This window comes from Scyliorhinus canicula, chromosome 23, assembly GCF_902713615.1.
Source record: "Scyliorhinus canicula chromosome 23, sScyCan1.1, whole genome shotgun sequence".
Classification (NCBI taxonomy): Eukaryota; Metazoa; Chordata; class Chondrichthyes; order Carcharhiniformes; family Scyliorhinidae; genus Scyliorhinus; species Scyliorhinus canicula.
The window spans coordinates 13,263,080-13,279,032 of record NC_052168.1 but is presented as its reverse complement, the minus strand read 5'-3'; the positions used below and the strand labels follow the sequence as shown (position 1 = coordinate 13,279,032).

The following is a 15,953-nucleotide window of genomic DNA, read 5'->3' as shown; positions in this document are numbered from 1 at the left end:
CCATTCGGCCCATCGAGTCTGCACTGACCACTTAAGCCCTCACTTCCACCCTATCGTCGTAACCCAATAACCCCACCCACCCTTTTTGGACTCTGAGGGCAATTTATCACGGCAAAGCCACCTAACCTGCTCGTCTTTGGACTGCGGGAGGAAACCGGAGCACGCAGAGGAAACCCAGGCAGACACGGGGAGAACGTGCAGACTCCGCACAGACAGTGACCCAGCGGGGAATCGAACCTGGGATCCTGTCGCTGTGAAGCCACTTGAGCTACTGTGCTGCCCAGCCAGGAAGTGATCCTAGGGGAGCATGAGTTAGCAGGGAGATAGCAAAGGGATATGAGGGAGCATTGCAGGGTGTGAGGGATGAGGGCTAGAGGACCTTACAGCATCTAAAAATACTGGGCAAAGTCCCAGAAAACCAGGTAGACCTTCTTACCAGTGCCACCTCAACACCTTCCTGGGCCTGTGGGAGCAAGGTCACTGGGAGGGGGGGTGGGGGAGGGGGGGGGGGGGGGGGGGGGGGGGGGGTAGGACAAGAGGACAGTATTTACCTCCCATCACCCGATGTCCTCACAGAAATCTGGATTCCCATGTCGGGCAGATCAGCGGGGTAATATATCGGTTTAGCTCAGTCGGCTGGACAGCTAGTTTGTGATGTAGGGCAACACCAACAACATGGGTTCAATTCCCATACCGGCTGAGGTTATTCAACCTTGCCCCTTGCCGAAGGTGTGGTGATCCTCGGGTTAAATCACCACCAGTCAGCTCTCCACCTCAAAGGGGAAAGCGGCCTATCGTCATCAGGAACTCTGGCGGCTTTAATTTACGGTGAGTGTGTGTAAGTCCCCGTCCTACAACAACGCCTGGTCTCCAAGGGCCAAGACCTCACTCTGCTGGTACTGTGTAGTGGTTGCTATGCAACAACCACCCATGTTAAAAGAGGCCACGCACACACATCTTCCATCCCAACCCCACCCAATCCAAGTGATTATCAGGTTCTGTAATGTCAGGACCCTTATGGACAACCCCAACAGCAATGGACCTGAATGCCGCACCGCCACATGGCCCGCATGCCCGACACGCTCCGCAATGGCAACCGATCACTGGGAGGGCAGAGGAAACGCTACACGGACACTCGGAAAACTTCCCGAAATAAATGCAACATCCCCCACCGACACGTGGGAATTGTTTGTCTCAGAACGCACATGCCGGAGAACAGGCACCCGCCAAGGCGCCAATCAGCTCGAGGGTCGCAGGGTGGAGCACGCGGAGGCCTAGTATAAACAGTGGAAGGAGAGCGCAGAATCCAGGGCGTCCCACCCACCCACATCCTCAAACACCGCCTGCAAAACCTGTGGCAGAGTCTGCGGATCCAGGATCGGGACTATTCAGCCACCGGAGAACCCACCTCCATAGAGTGCAAGCAAGTCATCCTCAACCCTGAGAGACTGCCCAGGAGAGAGGAGAAGGAGCTACACTCACTGAAAGACAGTTGCATTTATTTAATGATGGTTCAACAGCTTTAAGAGTGATGTGTCAATGCCAGCCCACAAATGACCTGATTCATTGAATTCCATTTCACAATTTAGGACACCGTGATTTAAGCTCGGGACCTCTGGGCTGCTTTCCCTGTCACGTGACTCCCAGGCGGCCATACTCTTACTTTGAAGTAGAAACATCACGATTCCTATTACACCCTTATTATAGACATAAATCCTGTCAGGAATCCTCCATTGAGAATAACACTTACCTAATATGCACACTCGACATTATAGCAGAGCAGCGCGTGGAAATGTTAGCTCTCAGAGCGGGTTGTTATCGGAGGTAAGACTCTCCAAAACAACCCCCAGTAGATCTACATCAGTTCCAGCAGCTTCACAAACTGGCAGCAATCTGCAATTAATTTAAATGGATGCGGTTCAATAAGAGAATTGAAGTGATTAATTAAAATCCAGGAACAATACTCTGACATAGCGTCGCAGCAACCTCAGATCAATGGCTGTTCAGAAAGCTTTTTCAGTTTGTTGAGAAGTCGGCAAAAGGCTCATACCGGAAACCAAACTTCCATGAATGCGCCATCACGCGCCCGTACATTCGCACGATCGAAGAGTGGCTCCCAAAACAAATTGAACCGTGCATTCACAGTGCACGTATTATTCAGTCGCCTGACTGAATAAGTAATCATTCCAAAAAACTAATCCATCTTGCCCTTCAGGTAAGTCTATGCCTTATCAAAATAAACTCGTGGAAACATTCTTGACACATGCTCTTCAATCATCATGTGTCGGGAATTATTCTCCTGCGCTCTCAGAGCTGTGGCAGAGAAGGAACACTCTGGTGTAGTCTTCGCCATGTTATTCTCCAGTAATGTGACTATGGGCGGCATTCTCCGACCCCTCCCCGCCCGCCAGGCCAGAGAATCGCCGGGGGGGGGGGGGGGGGCGGCGTGAATATCGCCCGCGCTGGGTTTTGCCGGGGGCAGGAATCGCGCCGCGCCGGTCGGCGGCCACTGGCACGGCCACCCCCCCCCCCCCCCCCCAGCGATTCTCCCGCCCGCGATGGGCCAAGCGGCCGCCCGTTTTAGGCCGATCCCGCCGGCGGAAATTAGACCTGGTACTTAGCGGCGGGACCTGGCTCTGCGGGCGGCCTCCGGGGTCCTCGGGGGGACCTGGCCCCGGGGGGTGCCCCCATGGTGGCGATCGGGGCCCACCGATCCGTGGGCGGGCCTGTGCCGTAGGGGCACTCTTTCGCTCCGCACCGGCTGCTGTGGACCTCCGCCATGGCCGGTGCGAGATGAACCCCACTGCGCATGCGCGGTGCCAAGCCCCTTCTGCGCCGGTTGGCACAGCGCCAACCCCACTGGCGCCAGCCTAGCCCCTGAAGGTGCGGAGGATTCCGCACCTTCCGGGCAGTCGACGCCGGAGTGGTTCACGCCACTCCTTGGCGCCGGGACCACCCGCTCCGTGGGTAGGGAAGAATCCCGCCCAAAATTCTTGATGCATGGAAAGGATGCCTGGCAGGATGCATAGTCAGTACAGGACAGGCCTGGCCGGGGATAGTTCTGTTTAACTATGATCGTATCATCCGTGCTGACACTTCAGCGAATCTTTCAACTCAAACATTAAATGGGAATTTTTGAATGTTCTGGACTTCAAGCGCCCCGAGACTATTTGATGATGGCCAAAATATTCTCCTGCTTCCCTGGCCAACATTTTGCCCTCAACCAACATCACCATTTACCTTGTCACGCGTTTATTTGCTGTCTGTATTCAAATTGGCTGCTGCAAATTGGGAGGCCTAACAAGAGTAACGACAGTTCAAAAGCAATATATCGATGCTGAAGAATTTTGGGATGCTCGGAGAGTCAGGGAAGGTGCTGTCTCTTCAAAGTTTCTGCAGGTTGAGCATCCCTTATTCGAAATTCCGAAAACTGGAACATTCCAAAATCCGCACATTTTTTTAGAGCGCGCTGCACATGCGCAGTTCTCAATGTTCCGCACATGCACAGTTCCCAACGTTCCGCACATGCGCAGTTCCCAACGTTCCGCACATGCACAGTTCCCAATGTTCCGCACATGCGCAATTCCCAACGTTCTGCACATGCGCAGTTCCCAACGTTTCGCACGTGCGCAGTTCCCAACTTTCCACACATGCGCCGTTCCCAACGCGCGTCTCATCTGCGCAGTAAATTCCAAAATCCGAAAAATTCCAAAATTCGATGCACACTCGGCCCCAAGCATTCCGGATAAGGGATTTTCAACCTGTCCAATGTTTTCAAGAAGCTGTTAGATATAGTACTTGGGACAAAGGGGATCAAAGGATGGGGAGGTGGGGTGGGGGGGATAGGTTATTGAGTTGGATGATCAACCATGATCTTAGCGAATGGTAGAGAAGGCTTGAAGGGCCGAATGGCCTCCTCCTGCTCCTATATTCTGTGCCTCAATTTTAAATTTTTTACCCTTGTTTTCATATCAGTCCGTTGTCTAATATCTCCTTACATCGTTCGGTGTCAAATAATGCTCCAATGAAGCATCTTGGGCCAGTATGCCCTGCTAAAGGTGCTATATAAGTACAAAGTTGTTGTTGTTATGATAAACGTGAGTTGCTTTTATTTCTAATAAAACATAAAATCTTACTTCAAAGGCAGGAGCAGGCTCATTTGGGCATATCAATGAACAGTCCCCGACATGAAATCTTCACAATGCTGTAAGGACAGACCATTGTAACGTTTCATAGGATCTTCTATTTGTATGTGGAGCTGTTCAGTTCTCAGTGGCCTTGTGTTTGACACTGGGGACATCCAAAAATGTATCTACCGCAGCTCATGGAAACTCCACGAGTCATAAAAAGTTTGTTACTTATTATTAACTGTTCTTATAAGGGGCAGCACGGTGGCCTAGTGGTTAGCACAACCGCCTCACGGCGCTGAGGTCCCAGGTTCGATCCCGGCTCTGGGTCACTGTCCGTGTGGAGTTTGCACATTCTCCCTGTTTCTGCGTGGGTTTCGCCCCCACAACCCAAAAAAAAAACGTGCAAGCTAGGTGGATTGGCCATGCTAAATTGCCCCTTAATTGGAAAAATGATTGGGTACACTAAAATTTATTTTTTAAAAACTGTTCTTATAAGAAATTTCTCTTCTTTCATTCCTTGCACCACAGGTTGCATAGTTGAGTATAGAATCCGTACAGTTCGGCCCATCAAGTCAACACCGACCCACCAAGAGAGCACTCGCCCCATGCTCGTACCAAAGGTTACATAGTTTAGTGTAGAATCCCCACAATGCAGAAGGAGGCCATTCAGCCCATCGTGTCAACACCGACCCTCTAAAAGAGCACACTCACTGGGTCAACCCCCACCCCGATCACCCTCGTCCACCCTGCCCTATCGCCATAACCTAACCTTCCCTTTTGTTACAAATTTAGAGTACCCAATTCATTTTTTCCAATTAAGGGGCAATTTAGCACGGCCAATCCACCTACCCTGCACATCTTTGGGTTGTGGGGGCGAAACCCACGCAAACACGGGGAGAACGTGCAAACTCCACACGGACAGTGACCCAGAGCCGGGATCGAACCTGGGATCTCGGCGCCGTGAGGCAGCAGGGCTAACCACTGCGCCACCGTGCTGCCCCCGCCATAGCCTAACCGCTACATCGCTGGACACTAAGGGGCAATTTATCATGGCCAGTCCACTTAACCTGTATATCATCGGAATGTAGGAGGAAACCCACGCCAGCACGGGAGAATGTGCAAACTCCACACAGACAGTCACCCGAGGACAGAATCGAACCTTGGTCACTGGCGCTGAGAGGCAGCAGTGCTAACCACTGTGCCGCCTTATCCGAAAACCAAAATCAAATTCAAATTAATCCAATCCATGATCTCTTGGGACTTCTCAGACAGGACGGTAGACGCTTGCCCCCCCCAGGTGCTACAAATTGATGAGAATGTCTCAGAGTAACTTGCCAGCCAGTGCCACTCCTCTCCCCATTCCGACCAGGTCCCTGCTCAGTGCTTTTGCTTCTCTCTGTGTTTGCCCACCCCACCCCCACCTCCCACCCCCCCCCCCCCCCCCCCTGCCCCGCCAACCTCAATCCAACACCAAACCCCCAGAGGTCCAGAAATACACAATATAAATAAGGGACACATGACACCAAATGAAAAATGAAAATCGCTTATTGTCATGAGTCAGCTTCAAAATGAAGTTACTGTGAAAGGCCCCTAGCCGCCACATTCCTTGGCGCCTGTTCGGGGAGGCTGGTACGGAATCGAACCGTGCCACTGGCCTGCCTTGGTCTGCTTTCAAAGCCAGCGATTTAGCCCCGTGAGCTAAATAGCAAACAAGTCTGTCCTATTTTCTATCCCACATCCATTCTTCAATGTGCGACAGTACATTTTCCAGCTATCCCTAAATCGTGTGCCTCATGTCGTTGATTAATCACACAAGCTCTACCTGAGCACACACAGGTCGGGTAAACAAGACGTCAGACAAACCTATTGGTAAAACTTGGAAACATACATGTATATTTATGCTGACTTAACTTCCAGATGTAGACCTCCTGTGAACAGCCTTCCCCACATACATTGACAAGCCTCCCCTCCATACACTGAAAGACCTCATGCATACTTTTTGGGTCCGTTAGCCGTGGGCGCAAATCCCATTATGGCCGCCACATCTCGTGAGAGGTCCAAAACGGGATTTGTGCCAGCGAGACCTTGGTTGCCTCCCCCACTTAACACAACCCGGGCGGCATGGTGGCGCACTGCTGCCTCATGGCGCCGAGGTCCCAGGTTCGATCCCGGCCCCCGGTTCACTATCCGTGTGGAGTTTGCACATTCTCCCCGTGTCTGCGTGGGTCTCACCCCCACAACCCAAAGATATGTAGGACAGGTGGATTGACCACGCTAAATTGTCCCTTAATTGGAAAAAAATGAACTGGGTCCTCTAAAAAAAAATTTTTTAAATGAACACAACCCTCCCATATCAATGAACAAACCTCCCCCAGATAAATTAACGGACCCCGCCCCGAGACATTAAAAGGTCTCCTGAAAATACATTAACAGAACCCTCCCATGTACATCAGGAAATCGCCCCCAAATACATTCAAAGAAACTTCCACATACATCAATAAATTTCCCCCAAATCCATTGACAAACCTCCCCCATACATTAACATATTCCCTCATAAATAGTATGAGGGAATAGGCATTAACAGGGGTTCCTTCAGGGCAACACAGCAGATTAAGGGTCACATGGCCTGGGAGAGCCAATGGGGACACAGTGTGGGAATCACCTGAGGGCGTGAAGTCCTCCTGGACAGGAGACATTTTGGGAACTAGCCCCAGCCACGAGGCTGTTGTACAATTCTTATTAATAAATACATTTTTCTGTTCATCTATGAATATGTGTAAGTGCACCTTTACACCCACATACATTAACAGAGGTCCCCGTATACATTAGCAAACTTCTCCTATATAAACCAACAGCTCTTCCCTGCACATACTATCAAACCTTTTCTATATACACTTTGCAGATCTCTCAGCTGTGCATCTGCTTGTAGCAGATGTTGAGCAGCCTAACCAATTGTAGCCACTTGGGTTGGCCACTTCCCGACTTTAAAATGGAGATTCGCTAAGAACGCAGGGAAAAATGGACAGGTACAGGGAAGCAAGCAGAATGCAAAGCTTCCTGTATATTAAGACTCGCAGAAAGCAGACAGCACTGAACCTGACGACCATCTGCATATTGATGAGCGATCCCCGGGAACAATAGCAACAGTTAAGATAATCGAGGCAAAGCCAGACTCCTCGGCGCCAGCAGGAGCCGAGACAAAAGAAGTCAACGGACACTTAGGAACCGCCCAGCGATCAGGGAACAGCCCCAGTATTGGGGGAATCAAACCAATCATAGAACATTAAACATAGAACGATACAGCGCAGTACAGGCCCTTCGGCCCTCGATGTTGCACCGACATGGAAAAAAACTAAAGGCCATCTAACCTACACTATGCCCTTATCATCCATATGCTTATCCAATAAACTTTTAAATGCCCTCAATGTTGGCGAATTCACTACTGTTGCAGGTAGGGCATTCCACGGCCTCACCACTCTTTGCGTAAAAAACCCACCTCTGACCTCTGCCCTATATCGATTACCCCTCAATTTAAGGCTATGTCCCCTGGAACATGGTCCAATCAATTGGAACCAGGTACGGGGTCCGCTAAAAAGGGCGCGAAGCCCCTGGGGACTATAAAGTAGAGTCCCCAAGTTCAATTCATTCTCTTGGCAAGTCTTCTTAGCAGCCCTCAAATAACTCGACCATGACTCTCAACTCGGAGAGACTTGCCTAGCAGCTACACCAACAAGTAAGTGTCCAGTCAACGCACACTATGAGATAGGCGCTCCTAACCCTTAGTCCATACCAGCTGGAAGCCTGCAGTCTCAGGATCGAACGAGAGGCCATTGTTCCCCTGACCCAGTGGGTTCCTTTTCCAAAGCTAAGTATTGGCCTTTAGTGTAGAAATAGTCTAGTTCTGTAGTATTTTATGCATGAGTAGCGATTGACTGTGTATATAATAAATGTGTTTTGATTTGAACCTTACTAACTGGTGTATTGAGTTATTGATCAGCACTTGAACTTGAACCTCGTGGTGGTATCATAAAGATACCTGGCAACTCTAGAGCAAGGTTATTAAACAGAGCAATTAAGTGTAAAGCACACTTAGCAAAACGAGCAACACAATGATCCTTAAAGGGACCGCTGGAGGCCGTTTGTAGATAAGCCCTGGGGTGGGATCAACCCGGATAGAGAAATGCCTGTCCGGATGTGGGCCAAAGTTGTGGGAGTCCAATTGGGGAGTTTGCTTGCGTTTATAAAACCTTTTTGTTTCTCCTTAGGCGCTTGTTCACTTTCTCAAACCTAACATGGGCCAGAGAGAATCAGCTGATCGCCACCTGAGCCCACGGAAATACTGCAGCCAACCAACCACAATCACCTCCGTTGTCCCTGTTCGTCTTTAGATAAAGCTCGCGCCCAAAGTCAGTTTGGGCCTTTGTACAGCAGGGGTAAAAGGGCAGAGTCACGGCCCACTGGCTCTCCGTCTGTTTTAGACACAAGTCGAATTTCTCAGGCCCATATCATCTGACGTAGATGGGCATTTATAATAAAACAAAATGGCCGTGTTTGTGACACAATGTTGACGCAAATTTTAAGTCAGTCGGCCATTTTGTATTGCCATTTTAGCACCTTGTTATGAGGGCCACTGACTTAGAGTGGCTGAATAAGAGCGACGTATTGAGATTTTTACCTCTGTTACATTGCTGAAGTAAAGTCAGGTTCATTTCACAATGGTTAACTGTCAGGAACACATTTCTTGAATTCTGTTTAATTCCCTTTTCTTCCCATGTACTGAATGATCTGTTGAGCTGCTTGCAGAAAAATACTTTTCACTGTACCTCGGTACACGTGACAATAAACAAATCCAATCCAATCCACAAAAGCAATCCAGAAATGTTCATCAACACCATTAGGTATAACACCAGGCCATTAAAACACGATGCACTTACAAACGGCACCATTGTTGAGAAGATGTCAAGAAAGGGTTTTCATACCTTTAAGGAATAAACGGTCTTCATTCAGTCTCGGTGGACAAGTTAAAGAATGCAGTTGCCATAGCAACTGCACCAAGGAAGGAAGTTTCTATTCAGGGTAGCAACTTTGACCAGTGGTTCAGTGAGACAACCCTTGATGCAGAGAAGAAGGATAAACTTGCATTTATATAGCACCTTTCACCACCTCAGAACATCCCAAAGTACTACACGATCGATGCAGTACATTTGGTGTGAACTAATTGTTGTTTATATGGGAAAAACAGCAGCAAACCACAAAGTGAGATGAGATAATGGCCTGATAACTGGTTATTAGGTACCATTTGAGGGATATTGTCTGGGACATTGGGAGAAATCCCCTTTCTCTTCTTCAAAATAATGCTGTAGAATCATATCCTCCCACCTGAGGGAGCAGTCAGGGCCGTGGTTTGACATCTCAAGCAAGGGACTGAATTTCTGACAACGCAGCGCTCTCTGAATATTGGACTGGAACATTACCCTGGATCTAACATTTAATTCTGGAGTGGGGCTTGCATCCATGACCTTCTGGCTCTGAAACACGAGCACCAGCTGATGAGCCCTGGCTGATGCCAGAAAGCTGAACGGGGAGGATCAGAGGGGGAGGGTCAGAGGTCAGCATGTGACTCGCCGAGTGCCCCCCCCCAACCCCCGTGTCAGTTTCAATCAGGTGGGAGGGAGGTGGGTGGGGACCAGAAGGGCCTGATGGGGACCAGAAGGGGCCGATGGGGACCCCCCCTCACCCTCCTGCCCCTCCCCCTCCTGCTCCCCCCCCCCCACCTACAGCCCACGGCTTGATTAAGTCCTTGCCAGGACAGCCTGTGGACAACCTTCCCATCCCACCACTAACTGAGGCCCTTAATTGGCACTTCACCTTCCACAGCCGCTGGCATTAGCCCAGTGACAGGCAAAGAGGGCTACAAATACCTGGTGCACAACAAGCAAACCCTGGCCTGTTTGTTTGTAGACTCTCAGAGTTCGGGCTAGGGAGTTCCTCGTTCAATGTCACCCAATGCCTTAACCAGGGACCTGGCATCAGGTGTTGGAGGTGGGATCCACTGAGAGCCACAGCCCCTGCCAGTGGTGCTAACAACCCTCACCCCCTCTCTGTGACCCCTCCCCCCCACTTCCCCCCATCCCCCCCATCATCCCCTCCTCATCCAATCCCTCACCTGTGCCTGGGCCCCTCCTCAATCTGGGAGGCCTGGGCTAAATGCCGTACCGATGGCAGCCACCGACTCCGGGTGGCGCTGCCAAGTACAAAACTGCAGCTGACCTCTGAACGGCCAGCAGTTCTCGGTGGGAGGGAAGGACCCTTGCTCGTGAAGGAAAGCCTGCTGCTGTTCAGTCACGTGCCTGAGCAGCACAAGTTGTGCTGGGGGTCCTTCATGAGAAAGAGGCGACGTGGGTGTCTCGCCGACTCCACAAAATCCCACCCACTTTTCTTTCCTGAAAGGACAATCCAGGGTAGTTTGCTATGGCGCATTAAGACAGGCAGTGAATGAGGGCGACCTATGGTATGAACACATCCCTCCTAGAAGAGTCAACGTAGTGATGTTTGATTCCTAGGATGCTGACATGGGCTGTACAAAACAGGATGCAGTTGAGTACTCCCTATCCTTGTTTTAAATTTATTTTTCCAGGGTGTAGGCATTCGCTGGCTAGGCCAGCATTTGTTGCCCATCCCTAATTGCCCTTCAGAAGGTGGTGATGAGCAGCCTTCTTGAACCTCTGCAGTATATGTGGTGTAGGTGCACCCACTGTGCTGTTAGGGAGAGAGTTCCAGGATTTTGACCCAGCGGCTACGAAGGAGCGACCGATGTATTTCCAAGTCAGGATGGTGAGTGACTTGGAGGGGAACCTTCCGGTGGTGGGGTTCCCAGGTATCTGCTTCTCTTGTCCTTCTAGATGGTAGCGGGTTGTGGTTTTGGAAGATGCTGCATAAGGAACATTGGTGAGTTACTGCAGTGAATCTTGAAGATGGTACACACGGCTGACACTGTGGAGCAAGTGGATGTTTCTGTAAAGGGTACCAATCAAGCGGGGCTGCTTTGTCCTGGATGGTGTCGAGCCTCTTGAGTGTTGTTGGAGCTGCGCTCATCCAGGCAAGTGGAGAGTATTCCATTACACACCTAGATAGATAGATAGAACAGTACAGCACAGAACAGGCCCTTCGGCCCTCGATGTTGTGCCGAGCAATGATCACCCTACTTAAACCCACGGAACCCGTATACCCGTAACCCAACAATCCCCCCATTAACCTTACACTACGGGCAATTTAGCATGGCCAATCCACCTAACCCGCACACATCTTTGGACTGTGGGAGGAAACCGGAGCACCCGGGGGAAACCCACGCACACACGGGGAGGACGTGCAGACTCCACACAGACAGTGACCCAGCCGGGAATCGATCCTGGGACCCTGGAGCTGTGAAGCATTGATGCTAACCACCATGCTACCGTGAGGCCCCCTACCGTGAGGCACCTGACTGTGCCCTGTAGATGATGGACAGGCTTTGGGGATTAAAGAGGTGAGTTACTCAGCAGAGGATTCCTAACCTCTGACCTGCTCTTAGAACATAGAACATACAGTGCAGAAGGAGGCCATTCGGCCCATCGAGTCTGCAACGACTCACTTAAGCCCTTACTTCCACCCTATCCCCAAAACCCAATAATCCCTCCTAACCATTTTGGTCATTAAGGGCAATTTATCATGGCCAATCCACCTAACCTGGACTGTGGGAGGAAACCGGAGCACCCGGAGGAAACCCACACAGACATGGGGAGAACGTGTAGACTCCGCACAGACAGTGACCCAGCGGGGAATCGAACCTGGGACCCTGGCGCTGTGAGGCCACAATGCTAACCACTTGTGCTACCGTGCTGCCCCTAATATTTATATGTAGCCACAATATTTATATGGTGAGTCCAGTTGAGTTTCTGGTCAATGGTAACCCCCAGGATGTTGATAGTGGGGGATTCAGTGATGGTAATGCCATTGAATGCCAAGGGCCGATGGTTTAATCCTCTCCAATTGGAGATGGTCACTGCCTGGCACTTGTGTGTCGGGAATCACTGTAACCTCCCCAGTTCTAACCTCTGTGCTTCTCTAATTCTGGCCTCTTGACCTGCACACTCCTAACCTGGGCCTTCCGATCTAGAATTCCTTTTCCAAACCTCTCCATCTCTCTCTCTTCCTCCTTCTTTAAGACTTGCTCAAAACCTACCTCTTCAACCAACCTTTGCTCACCTGCCCTAATATCTCCTCATGTGACTCAGTATCAAATCCTCACAGAATCACAGGATGTTACGGTGCAGAAGGAGGCCATTCGGCCCATCGTGTCTTCCCCGGCTCTCCAAATGAGCTTTGTGACTTAGCGCCGTTCCCCTTCCTTTTCCCCGCACCCCTGCTCATTGTGTCTATTCAAATAATCATCCAATAACCTCTCCGACGCCTCGATTGAACCTGCCTCACCCACACTTCCAGGCCTCGCATTCCAGACCCCAACCACTTGCTGAGTGTGAAACTTTTTTTTTCAGATCACATTTGCTTCTTTTGCGAATCATTTTAAGTCTGTGGCCTCTCGTACCTGATCCTTTAACGAGCGGTAACAGTTTCTCCCCCGCCTACTCTGTCCAGCTCCCCTCATGATTTTGAGCATCTCTATCAAATCTCCTCTCAGCCTCCTTCTCTGCGAGGGGAACAGTCCCAACCCCTCCAATTGTTCCTCACAGCTGAAGTTTCTCATCCCTGGAACCATTTTTGTAAACCTCTCCAGCGCTCTCTCTCTGTCCAATGTGTTCAAATTTTTGTCCTGCCCTGCGAAACGACATGGGCCCTGTTATTACTGAAGGCGCTGCATAAGTACAAGTTGGCGTTAATGGGTGGGATTCTCCCGCAATCGGCGACGCGGGCCGTACCAAAGAGTGGCGTGAACCACTCCGGCATCGGGCTGCCCGGAAGGTGCGGAACCCTCCGCAGTTCCGGGGGCTAGGCCGGTGCTGGAGTGGTTGGCGCCGCGCCAACCGGCGGCGGAGGGCCTCCACCGGCCGGCGCGAGTTGGCGCGTGCGCAGGAGCGGCAGCGTGTTCTGGCAAATGCGCGAAACCGCTGCCGTGATTCCTGCGCATGCGCAGAGGGGTTCTTCTCCGCGCCGACCAACGCGGAGCCTTACGCAGTCCAGCGCGGAGGGAAAGAGTGCCCCCACGGCACAGGCCCGCCCGCAGATCGGTGGGCCCCGATCGCGGGCCAGGCCACCGTGCCCCTACCCCCCCCCCCCCCCCCCCCCCCCCCCCAGGGGGCCGGATCGCGTCGGAGAATTCGGCAGCCGGCGTCGGAGCGGCGGGGTGGGATTCACGCCGCACCTCCCGGGGATTCTCCGACCCGGCGGGTGGTCGGAGAATCCCGTCCAATATCTCTACAATACAATGCCCATTTACAGAAAGGACTCGCACCCCCCCCCCCCCCCCCCCCCCCGGTGCCAGAGGTACCAAATGTTCCCCCGGATGTTTGGAACGGAAGCAGATTTTTTTGACTTCTGAATGACTCCCAAAATCCACACCCCAGGGTCATCACAATAGATCAATGCAATCTGGGTGATTCCACAGAATCAAACTGGATCAGCAAGGAAGCAATGCACGTGGAACTGATGCTTTAACATTTCTGCAGCAACTAACAACCGGTATAAATTGCACGTTGCTACTCCCAGCGTACCTCCAGGTTGCTGGTTGTGAATCAGACTAACCTGGGTTATGGAGCTCCCGATGGAGAGCCGAACGGAGGAATCGGAAGGGCCGTTTGTTCAGGCAAGGACCTCCCGCCAACGTGCCGCCACGATGAAGGGCTTTGACGGTACGCCACAGAACATATGAGACCCAGTTGGAAGAGAGGTCGTGAAGAGAACCATTTCGGCCGACGATGTTACTCTAAAGGAACAAAATGGAGAAACGGAAAGAATCAAAGAGAAGCATTTATATAGTGCGGCAGGATGTTGCAAAACTCCTCACGCAGAATCCCGACAAGGCAGACGGAGGCGATTCGGCCCGTCAGGCCTGCACCTACCCTCTGAAAGAGCCCCCTCCACAGGCCCACTCCACCACCCTATCCCCATAATCCTACCCAACCTGCACATCTTTGAACACAGAGGGGAAATTTTAACACGGCCAGTCCACCCAACCTGCACATCTTTGAACTCAAAGGGGAAATTTTAACATGGCCAGTCCACCCAACCTGCACATCATTGGACTGTGGGAGGAAACCGGAGCACCCGGAGGAAACCCATGCAGACACGGGGAGAACGTGCAGACTCCGCACAGACACCCGAGGCCGGTATCGAACCCGGGTCCCTGGCGCTGTGAGGCTAACCACCGTGCCGCTCAATACCTCACAGCGAGTCATGTACTTCTGTTTGGAATGTTGCGACTCCTTTAATGTAGGAAATTCATCAATTTGTACACGGGAAGAAATTGCTTTTCATCATATAGTTGCAGAGTCGTTTTGGAAACATTGTGGAGATGTCAGTCGATAGAGAAATACAGCACAGAACAGGCCCTTCGGCCCACGATGTTGCGCCGAACTTTTGTCCAAGGTTAATCATAGAATTTTGGACAATTTTTCATGGCCAATCCACCCAACCCCTCCGCCGTCCACCTAGCCCCCGAAAGTGCAGAGAATCCGTAATTCCGGGGGCTGTTGACGCCGGAGTGGTGCGCGCCGGTTTTCCCGCCAACGGAGAATCCCGCCCTCAAAGTCTAGAAATCTATTTCCTTCTTCAATATATTCGGCGACTTCGCCTCCGCAGCCTTCTGTGGTAGAACTTTCCACAGGTTCACCACCCTCTGAGTGAAGAAATAGCTCCTCAACTCAGCCGAAAATGGCCAACCCCGGATCCTGACCCTGTGATCCCTTGCTCAACACCCCCCCCCCCCCCCCCATCCCCCAGCCAGAGGAAACAACATCCCTGCATGCAGTTTGTCCGGCCTGGTCAGAATTTTATCTGCCGGATTCTCCGTCGGCGGGCTCTTCCGCTTCGCGACGGCGTGGGGGTGGCCCCAACGGGGAACCCCATTGGCCGGCTGCGGGAACGGAGAACCCCGCCCCTTATGTTTCGATCAGATCCCCTCTCGTTCTTCCAGATTCCATTGGATCCGGGCCTCGTCGACCATGGTGCCATCCCAGCAGTCAGTCTGGTGATGACAATACTAATCAAAATAATATTTTATTCAAGAAACATATCTGCAGCCAGGAGGCTGAATTGCAGCGTATTGATCAACTACGTTATCAGGTTTAAAATGTGCAAACATGTAACCACTACGTCGCAATGAAAATAGAGAAACAAATTGAACAGGCGACAGGAAAATGGTGGACGGGGTATTAAAGTGATGTTAAATTGAAATTATATTAAAATTGCAAACCATTGCACCATCCCTATATTTCAGACAGCTAAGGAGTGGTCATGTCACAGGACCCGTAACTCCGAGGTGTCGTGGAAGTGTCCCTTTAAGAAATGTTTTTGTCTTATCACATGGCTTCAGTAATGTCAATATGTGGGTGGAGCTGGGCTGTGGCTCTGGGTTTTACTTTGGCTTTGAGTTTGAATTGCTTTGTTCAACACGGGTTAAAAGAGAAGTGTTTCTCTATCTGCATTTTAAAAGCTGTTTCAAGACTGCTTGATAACTTGAAAAAGAAATAATTGTTTTCTGGAAGACATTCAAACCTGCTGTTTTGGAAAGGACCCAAGAGCATCCACACGAGGGCCGGGATTCTCCCCTACTCGGCGGGCGGGGGGTCCCGGCGTGATGGAGTGGCGTGAACCACTCCGGCGACGGGC

The 15,953-nt window shown here is 51.3% G+C and overlaps 1 protein-coding gene across 3 annotated transcripts in view; it reads right to left on the bottom strand.

Moving 5' to 3' along the window:
* LOC119956423 (protein phosphatase 1 regulatory subunit 29-like) overlaps positions 1–15,953 on the bottom strand; it is a 424,105-nt gene that overhangs the window by 191,054 nt on the left and 217,098 nt on the right. For 2 of the 3 annotated variants that reach the window (XM_038783629.1, XM_038783627.1), the window contains exon 3: positions 13,869–14,049. The exons of the other annotated variant lie outside the window; for it this stretch is intronic. The gene's annotated coding sequence lies outside the window, so the exon portion shown is untranslated. The remainder of the gene's footprint in view (positions 1–13,868; positions 14,050–15,953) is intronic. 3 annotated transcript variants of the gene reach the window in all.